Here is a 10,102-nt window from a genome sequence, read left to right on the forward strand (position 1 = left end):
CGTACAGGTGCCGAGATGGGGAGCAACAAGTATGCCCACTCCTGCCCGACGTCTCTCTCCCTGGGCAACTCCAGAGTGGAAGTATGTCCAGCCCCTCTCAAGGAGACTGGTTCCAGAACCAGAGCCATGCGTCGAGGTGAGACCGACTATTTCTAGCCGGAACCTCTCGACCTCACGCACTAGCTCCGGCTCCTTCCCCACCAGAGAGGTGACATTCCACGTCCCAAGAGCCAGTTTCTGCAACCGAGGATCGGACCGCCAGGGTCCCCTCCCTTGGCCGCCACCCATCACACAGTGCACCCGACCCCTTTGGCCCCTCCCACGGGTGGTGGGCCCATGGGAGGGGGGGCCCATGTTTCCTCTTCGGGCTGAGCCCGGCCGGGCTCCATGGGTAAAAGCCCGGCCACCAGACGCTCGCCATCGTGCCCCCCCTCCAGGCCTGGCTCCAGAGTGGGGCCCCGGTGACCCGCGTCCGGGCGAGGGAACACCAAGTCCAAGGTTTTCCTTCATCATTGGGGTCTTCGGGCTGCACTTTGTCTGGTCCCTCACCTAGGACCTGTCTGCCTTGGGTGACCCTACCAGGGGCATGAAGCCCCAGACAGCATAGCTCCTAGGATCATTGGGGCACTCAAACCCCTCCACCACGATAAGGTGGCAGCCCATGGAGGAGTGGCGTTTTCCAGGTATATAGCACCATTTTGTAGCACAATCAACTTTCAGTTGTTATAGCAGTGCAGTATATGTCAACTATGACTTACAAGACATTTCACTTCACAATTTAATCCCTTGAAATTGGGCCTCTGTCTCTTTAAGTAGCTCCTGCTTTTTCTAGAACCCCGCCTTCAGCACGTCATCACAGCTTCTCAATTAACCCTTTAACAAGATTTTTACCAGTGTTGCACCAAGAAGTAGATTGTATAATGAGCTCCACAGATGCACAGTTCCAACAGGTGTTTGCTAATTGCTGTTGGATAGTCTGAAGGAGCTGAGTGGCGGAGTCGCGGGGGAAGGCTGCTCTGGGACACGGAAGCTCAGTTGCCAAAATGCCTTGGTGAGACAAAATGTTTCTCCAAACAGAATGGTTGCCAGGGGAGATCACAGGATTTCTCAAACATGTACGAAAGAATCAAAGCAACACTCCCGGTATGTTTTAGATGAGCGAATAACATTCTAACATAATGTGAAGCTAATAAAGTGTGGATTTTACATAGTACGTCTTCCTCAACAAGACCATGTCCAGTTGTTCTCAAATCAACTACTGGAGCCAAACAAATATTACAGCTAAAGCCTCTTTTCCAAAGTAACTTAAAGTCGTACCTAAAGATCTACTTCTTCTTCTTCAAACCTGGCTATGGACTAAAACTTCTACAATCAATGGAGGGGGTTGAAGTCGACCCACCTGTTCAGTCCCTGTGATTCACATGAAGAACCTAGAACTCATTCTTTAATGATTCATCAAATGATTGGAGTCCCTTGATTTTTTAAATTCCTCAAGGTAAATGATCTGCCTCGAGGCTTGGTTGAATTATTTAGCACACCGTGTTCCGACCGGATGACTGTTGTCGTGTTGCGCAACGCTCTCACTCCCGCCAATGAGCTGCTAATGAATGCTAAGTGCTACTAGCAGCTACGGAGGGAAACGCAGCTAAGTGCGCATGTACGGCATGGCAGAGTATCCGCACATAAACAGGAAACAGAGTTTAGAGCGCATGAAAAATAAAAATCCAAACAGCCCGAGACGCAAACATTGGGTCTGAGTCCGATTCAAGCGAACTCTGCGGGCCTGAGCCCAAAGTAGACAGTGAAAGAAAGCACGTGTGGATCTACTAAACACTGACTCCAATGTTTACTCACACTTATTTTAGGTTTGGTATTTTGCTTTCATTGTCATTTTGTAGAAACCAGCTTTCACTTTCACAATAAGGAGGTTTTGTTTTGCGATTTCTTTTTTTTAACCAAAAATCTTTCGAAAAAGCAACGTTTTGTTGATGAAGACTGATTTGGAAAAGAAATAAAATGGTTAAACATTCAAGGGGGTAAATGGTTTTTTTTTGGTTTTTTTTTACATGCATTACAAAATGAGTCCATATTTCCATTTTATAAAACTTGCAACCAGCTGATTTTATTGTAATATGATCCATAAAAAGCTCAACTTTGACTGTCACTTGGCGGCTGCAGAGGTTTCACACCAGACATTTATTTTTGCATTATGCTTTTTATGACAAATGTCCTTGATCAACATCAACTTGATAACAATGACAACATAAATATTTTACCGTTTAGCTTGACGTTGAGTCTGTATTAAAACATTCTTCCTCTACGCAAACCTCTACTAAAATAATAATAATAAAAAAAACATTCTGAAAATTGTCCTTTAAGACTTCAGAGTCACTCAGTTCTCGCAGCAGTGATGCAGTGATGACCCATTTACCAGGATGTTGTGTCACATGAGGTTTCCCTCTCACAGCGTACCATTCTGCATACACAGTTTGACATTGTCTCTGATGTTGCAAGACAGTTATGATTGACCAACTTCCTCAGCAATATGCTCTATCTATTGTTACGGATGTGAGAGTAGCTGCAGTCTGAGGCAGCGGGACAGTTGCGCAACAACCACACACCTCCCTCACCTGACATAATGTGTTTGGAGCGGTCTATTGCGATGCGTAACCAGTACCCTGAGGTCATGAAAAATAAAAAAAAACTGTTGTCATTTCACAACAAGGCACAGAGTAAGACAATAGAGTAAATATGCCCAACTTACGTTTTCATTTACTTGGATGTTTCAAAATATATGCCAGCACTTCCCATCCTTCTGCTTCTTATACATTTTGTTGCAGATGCTAGAATTTTTTTTCTTCTCGGAATCTCGAGGCAAAAGCTGATTTTTGTTTTTATCACCACAAGCTTGTTAATCCAGCGTTTTACAACGTTTCGCAGTCATTGTTTAAAATTTTTGTTCAAGCTTCTATGGCAGCAATCATTGCCTCAAGTCTTCTTCGGTAGCTTTTTATAACTTTGGCGCACCTGGTTTGGGTGGGTATTTTTTTTACCACTATTCTCTGCAGATCCTTTCATGCTCAGTCAGGTTGGATAGTCTGAGTTAGAAGACAGTCAAGTTTAAGTCCTTCTAGAGCAGGGATGTTAAAGTGTGGCCCCCTCCGACAGCAGTTAAAGAACGACACAAGGTTGGCCCTCCAGCCCACAAACTCAGTTGTTCATGGAAAAGAAAGTTTTGGGTACAAGCCAGAGAATTTTACTGTAACTTTATAGGAAATATGACCACAAGCATTCAGCGACATTCACTCAAAAGCAAATGCAGCAAAGGGTTTTTGAAGGAAAAGCGACTGTTTTACAATTCTTGTTTTTCAGACACAAGGTTTTGTGTTTTCCCTGGACAAAAACAGGAAACATCTCCAAAATGTCAGAAAAACATCATTTATTTTCATATAAATATTGCATATCCCCAAGATTAAACAAACAAAAAAAGACCCAATAAAAAAAATGTAAAAACATTTTTTGTGGCCCTCCATAACTTTCCACTTAACTTGTGTTGGCCCTGGTGGAAAAACGTTTCGACACATCTGTTCTAAAGGAAGCTTTGAAGGAAACTAATTACTGCACTGTGAGTTTGAGACATTTTTTTTTTTTGGAAGATAAATGTTTATCTTTTTCCCCCAACAATTTCTTTATTGAACTTTTGAACATTGTGCATAAAAACAGAAGAAGTTGCTCCCTTACAACCTTTCCCGTTCGTGCAGGAGCCTCCAGTGAGACAGTCACGTATGGTTTACACCAGAAGAAGGGGGACGAAAACTAAATAAAGCGTGTTAAAAACATCCAAAAAAAATTATAATTAAAAAACTCTAAACAAATAAAATATAAAATACTTTTGTCTGCGCCGTGATTGACTACCTGGTGCTTGTTCCTCTCCAGACGTGAAGCTTTGACTTCTGGTTTCTTGCCAGATTCTTTTAAGGTGGGATGAAGGCTAAAGGATGCTTCTTTATCTTCCTCACTGAAACATCCAGTATTAGTTCCAAAGAGTCACCAGGCAATGTCACCATGTCACTCTGCTACTAATTGCTCATTTCCACAGTAAGGTGCAACACCAAGGGAAAGGAATGACAATCAATGAGATCAGGTCAAATGGAATTTGGATTCCTGGCATCAACAAAACTGTAGCAAACTTTATACACCAATGTGTAAAGTGTCGTAGACTCAGAAGAGGAACAGAGGAACAGAAAATGTCTGATCTACCAACAGTGCGCTTAGAGCCATTGCCACCATTTACATTTTGTGGAATGGACTGTTTCGGTCCCTTTCTAACCAAACAGGCTCGAAAGGTGCACAAGCGTTATGGACTTCTTTTCACTTGTCTTTGTTGCAGAGCAGTTCACACAGAAATGTTAGACGATATGACTACAGACGCATTTATCAATGCGCTCCGTTGTTTTATAGCCATAAGAGGAGCAGTCAGTGAGATAAAGTGTGATCAAGGAAGCAACTTTGTCGGAGCTAAAAATGAACTGCAGGAAGCTTTAAAACAAGTGGACTCTAACCGCATTACCACATTTCTGGCCGAGAAGCAGTGTGACTTCAAAATGCACACGCCTCATTCAAGCCATGCAGGAGGTGTGTGGGAAAGGCAAATCAGGACGGTTCGAAACATTCTGCGCTCGACAGCTTCACTTTCGTCAGGCAGGATGGATGACTCATCTTTAAGGACGTTCTTTTATGAGGCAATGTCGATTGTGAACAGCAGACCCTTACAGTGGATAACCTCAGTGACCCAAACAGCCCAGAGCCGTTGACCCCAAATCACCTGCTCACCATGAAATCAAAGGCAGCCCTGCCCCCTCCAGGTAAATTAATCAAGGAAGACATTTATGCATGGAAAAGATGGCGGCAAGTGCAGTACCTATCAGAGCAGATTTGGTCACGTTGGAAAAGGGAGTATCTATCCAACATCGCAACAAGGCAGAAATGGCATACTCCAAAGAGAAACCTGAAGGTTGGAGATGTTGTCATGGAGAAGATGGACGTTTTACCTCGCAATGAATGGAGATTAGCACGTGTAATGGACATAGTAACTGATAAAGATGGACTTGTAAGAAAAGCAAAGATTCGCTTTGGAGAACGGAAGATGGAGAAAGGACAATGTTCCCGTAAAATTTCTATAGCGGAACGCCCAGTGCAGAAATCGGTTCTACTATTAGAGACTGTTTAACTATACTCTATAGTTCAAGGTGCATTCTTTCCTATGTATTGTGATTTCATAGAGGTTAAAGGTTAAAATGACCTGTAGGTCATTTCTTCTTTAGGAAATCATTATCGCTCCATTTGTTTAGTTAAGCTCTAATGATTTGGTGGGAGTGCAAATGACCTTACTAGTATTTTGTGTTTCCTCATGTAAATAAGGAGTATTTGTTGACATGGCAGTCTATGCTTTTATTGTGAAAGGGCTTGGAACGGAAAGGTGGCAAACTGTAAACTGCTCGGAGAGAGAGCGCGCACGGGTCGGAGCGAAAGGTAGATAATTACGGAGTAATTCTAATTAAGGTGTAGTCAATCAGTTAATTGGCGCTTGGTTGATGAGGGAACAATGTGAGTGTTTTGTTGTGTAAATATGTGTTTAGTTTTCCTGCGGAACTTGTAGTTCGCTATTGAGTGTGACGGTTTTGTTTTGCCACTAGATGGTGCTAATGTTCTTTGGTCAACCGTCAACAGTTGAAATACGTTGTATTTTATTTCATGACACAGGGATGTTAAGAGTTTAATAAATACGTGTATTGTAACACATAATTATAGCATGAGAAATTACATAAGGTAAAAGATTCAATGTTAAGGTAAAAGGTTAGAACAACACTGTTTGAGTTACTAATGGTATTTTATTTGTATACTTTGTAGCTCTTACGGTGTGTTCACACACAAAGGCTGTAGAATAAAGGACTGTGAACCATCAGTTTGAGAGACCATCCTTTCAACCGGGATGCTACACCGTATGCATCAGTCTGCAGATGCAGGAGAGTCGCTCAAAGTTTTTCAGACGAATCCTGTATCCTGCTCACTCAGAGAGGGGACCAAACTTGGATTTAATAAAAGTTTTCGCTGACTCAGGGGAATCAAACATTTTTGTTTCGCCATTCATGGTTCTGTAGTAGCTTCTTTATCCCTTTGAAGGCAGCCCGGCGTCTGGACAGGTCGATGCTGTAGTTGGGAAAGATAAAAATCTGCTCCCCTCGAAACTCCAACTTGCCTTTCCGTCTAGCCAGCTGTTGTATCCGCTCCTTCTCCTGGTAGTAATGGATCCACACAATAAAGGCCCGTGGGCGTTTTCCTTTCGGAGGCACCAGCGCTGCCACTTGATGAGCCCTGTCCAGGAGTGGAGCCTTTTCCAGACCGTCGGGACTCCCAGTATGTCGAATAACAGGTCTGCAATGAATCTGGTGGGGTTCCCCTGCTCCATTCCTTCAGGTATTCCCAGTATGCATAGGTTACAACGCTTTCCCCTATTTTCCAAGTCGTCTGTTTTTGCCAATAACTTATTATATTGGTTTTTTAGGTCCGCATAGCAGGTTTCCACAACTTCCAAGCGCTTGTCCAAATTTTCCAGGCCTTCTTCATAGTCACCGAATTTCTTTGTGAATTCGTCAACAGCAGCTTGAATGGGTGAAACGGCTTTGGCGATTTCCTCTTTAATTTCACCTCGTAGGTTTTCGTTTTCCTCTCGAATTACTTTTTTAATAATATCGCTGAATGTAAGCAGCATGGCCTGGTCTATAGCCGCATTGCTAGCAGCCTCTGGGTTATTAGCTTGCGCTCCTTTAGCAGATGGTTTAGATCCATTTTGTTCGAGAAAAGACAGGAGTACGCAAAATAATGTCGACTTTCCAGTTGCAATTCAGAATATCCAAGAGTTGGGCTGCTTTGGTCGATTTTTAAAACTATTTTAACCAAAAATGTTGGGACCTCGTGGTTCGCACGTCTACTCCATAACGCGACCCTAGTGGTCAGAATGTAGACATTTTTAATAATTATAATTTCTAATAATTATTCCGGTCCCTTCTAAGGCAGGGTTACATCATAACTCATCATTGCAGCATCAATTTGAGCATTAATAACATTGCAATATTTCCGACTCTAAGAATTAATAGATGCTAAAGGATACAGTGTAAAAAACAATCACATTCTAATCCACATTCCTATAATCAATATGCTGCAGTCAAACAAAAACATGGTTCTCTCTAAGGATAATATAGTTCAATCATGTACAGGGCATTACCGTCTAAGAGGCCGGTCCCGACTCAGAGGCCTGTCCCGACTCAGATCGGGATGAGTCCTGACTCAGATCCTGGTCCAGAATCGGAAGTCGGTCCAGACTCAGAGGCAGGTCCCCCCGACTGAGATCCCGGTCCAGACTCAGATCCTGGTCCTGACTCAAATCCCGGTCATGACTCCGATCCCGGTCCAGACTCAGAGGCCCGTCCGGTCTCAGGGGCAGGTCCCGACTCAGAGGCCGGTACCGTCTCAGAGGCCGGTACCGACTCAGAGGACGGTACCGACTCAGAGGACTGTCCAGACTCAGAGAATGGTACCGTATCAGAGGTCGGTCCGGGATCTGAGGCCGGTCCAGATTCAAAGGCCTGTCCGGTCTCAGAGGACGGTACCGTCTCAGAGGCCGGTCCAGATTCAGAGGCCTGTCCGGACTCAGAGGACGGTACCGTCTCAGAGGCCGGTCCGGACTCAGAGGCCTGTCCGGTCTCAGAGGACGGTACCGTCTCAGAGGCCGGTCCGGGATCTGAGGCCGATTCGGACGCAGAGGCCTGTCCGGACTCAGAGGATGGTACCATCTCAGAGGCCGGTCCGGGATCTGAGGCCGGTTCGGACGCAGAGGCCTGTCCGGACTCAGAGGACGGTACCATCTCAGGGGCCGGTCCGGGATCTGAGGCCGTTCCTGTCTCAGAGGCCGGTCCGGTCTCAGAGGCTGGTACCGTCTCAGAGGCCGGTACCGTCTCAGAGGCCGGTCCAGACTCAGAGGCCTGTCTGGACTCAGGGGCCGGTACCGACTCTGAGGCCGGTCCAATCTCAGAGGCCGGTACCGACTCAGAGGCCGGTCCTGACTCAGATCAGGATTGAGTCCTGACTCAGATCCCGGTCCTGAGTCAGATCCCGGTCCTGAGTCAGAGGTCCATTCTGACTCAGATCCCAGTCCTGACTCAGAGGTCCATTCTGACTCAGATCCCGGTACTGATTCGGAGGTCGGTCCTGCCTCAGATCCCGGTCCTGAGTCGGAGGTCGGTCCCGACTCGGAGGTTGGTACCGACTCGGAGGCTGGCTCAACGTCTGGTCCACAGTTAAAGGGTCCTTGAGGCTGAACAATGTCCAAGTCGTCTCCACAGCAGACAGCATGTCGGATCCACTTCCAAGCCTTTCTTAGATGGTCCTTCCGCAGATGAATTTTCCTGGGTCGTGTCAGGGTTCTTCTGAAAGTCTGTATAAGTTTGTAAAAAACTATCGGATTGTCACTTTCGATCATCTGAAATAACAATTTTCTCACTATATCATCATTGCCGCCGACAAGTTGATAGATGTCTTTGCAGAGTTTTCTTTCCATCTCATCAAAAAATACGAAATCTATGTCCTTCAGTTCTTTCCAGAGTTCTGGAGCAAGCTTGTGGTGGACAGGGTCGGTGTGCTTCATTGTGAATCTAGATGTATGACTGGACTTGTTAATCAATCGCCAAAGAATTTTTTCCACCATATTTTTCCTGTCATCTTCGGTTCCCCGTTTGAATCCCATCTCGTTGGCATCCCTCAAAAATTGCTCTGGTTCCATGTCTGCCTGAGTATAAGCCTCACTCAGGCAATTTTTATCAGAATATATGTCCTCACTAGGAAAAAAAAACTTTCTGATCTTTGTTTTTGCAGATGTAAATGTTTTCTTTGTAGGAACAGGATTCTCCAGGTGTTGTTTGATTTTTTTCACAATAACTACGTGTCCATCTGGGTTATAAAGAAGGGCAATTAAGTTCAGTCCAGAAGTGAAGTTGAACTCATCTCTAGCGAGACTTTGGAAAATCCTTTCGCTGAGTTCCTCTGAAATGTCTGATAGCACATCCACGTTTAGTTCTCCTGTTTTGCTCAACAGTAAACGCAAAACTTTCTGGTGTTGCTCACAGAAGGTTTCTTTGACGAGATGCAGAGTTGGACCATCTGCCACCTTTTCAATGACTTGCCACAGAAGTTGACTGAGAAAATTTCTCTTTCGATAATCAGGAGTTGTTTGACCTGGATGAACTTTGTTTGAGCAAGTCTTCTTCATCTTTTTCCAAAATGAGACCTTAGGTCTCACAAAAACGTCACTCTGGGAGCTTTCGTCCGTCATCTTCACTGCGCTGTCCAAAATATCCAAATGAATTTTGTGTTGACTGACCAGAGAATTAACTGATCAGTTGGTCATGGACGTTATGACATCACAGAGGCATCCTTAGAAGGGCCTGACATGGGCTGATGACATCATTGTCAGCAGCATGGCAACTGTTGCTAGGGTTCTAATAGCTCACAGTGAGCATGCGCTATGAAAAAAAATAAAATCTGTGGGCACTAAATACATTTTTCCCACAAGTCTGAACTGGAAGTGACCTGCGCATGTTTGCCAGAACAGGGGGGCCAGGGAACCATTGGACCCTCCATTTTACTGCCCTATACATTTTTGCATTCACACTATTGAGTTCCACTTCTCTGGTAAATTTCGCCGAGCTTCTCCTCCTGCATACTTTGTGCTATTTTCACCATTCAACTTTTATGCTACTCAGTTTGCTCTCCTAATGCCAGCTGTATCTCTTGGTATTCATAACCTTCATACTTTTTATAATATTCAGCTTTTTATGAATTTTTCACCCATGGGGAAACGGCTTCATCCTGTGGCAGAATTGAGAATTACAATATAAAATGTCCGTTGTGTTTCACAGTTCAGTTCATGTCTCAGGTCGGCTTCAAACGCTTTTGCCATTTTCACCAAAAGCATTGAGCATTCAGCATTCACACTTGCACTTTCATAGGAAATGCACACTTTCTAGTTTCTTTCTTTCTAACATTA

The 10,102-nt window shown here is 44.5% G+C and overlaps 1 long non-coding RNA gene across 1 annotated transcript; it reads left to right on the plus strand.

Annotated features, from left to right (window-relative positions):
• The first annotated feature begins 5,472 nt into the window (after positions 1–5,472).
• Positions 5,473–5,965, plus strand: LOC114151262 (uncharacterized). The gene is made up of 2 exons (XR_003596905.1): positions 5,473–5,607; positions 5,911–5,965. It is a non-coding gene; the product is annotated as an uncharacterized LOC114151262 (long non-coding RNA).
• Positions 5,966–10,102: the final 4,137 nt, after the last annotated feature.

The sequence above is a fragment of the Xiphophorus couchianus genome, chromosome 9 (assembly GCF_001444195.1).
Source record: "Xiphophorus couchianus chromosome 9, X_couchianus-1.0, whole genome shotgun sequence".
Taxonomy (NCBI): Eukaryota; Metazoa; Chordata; class Actinopteri; order Cyprinodontiformes; family Poeciliidae; genus Xiphophorus; species Xiphophorus couchianus.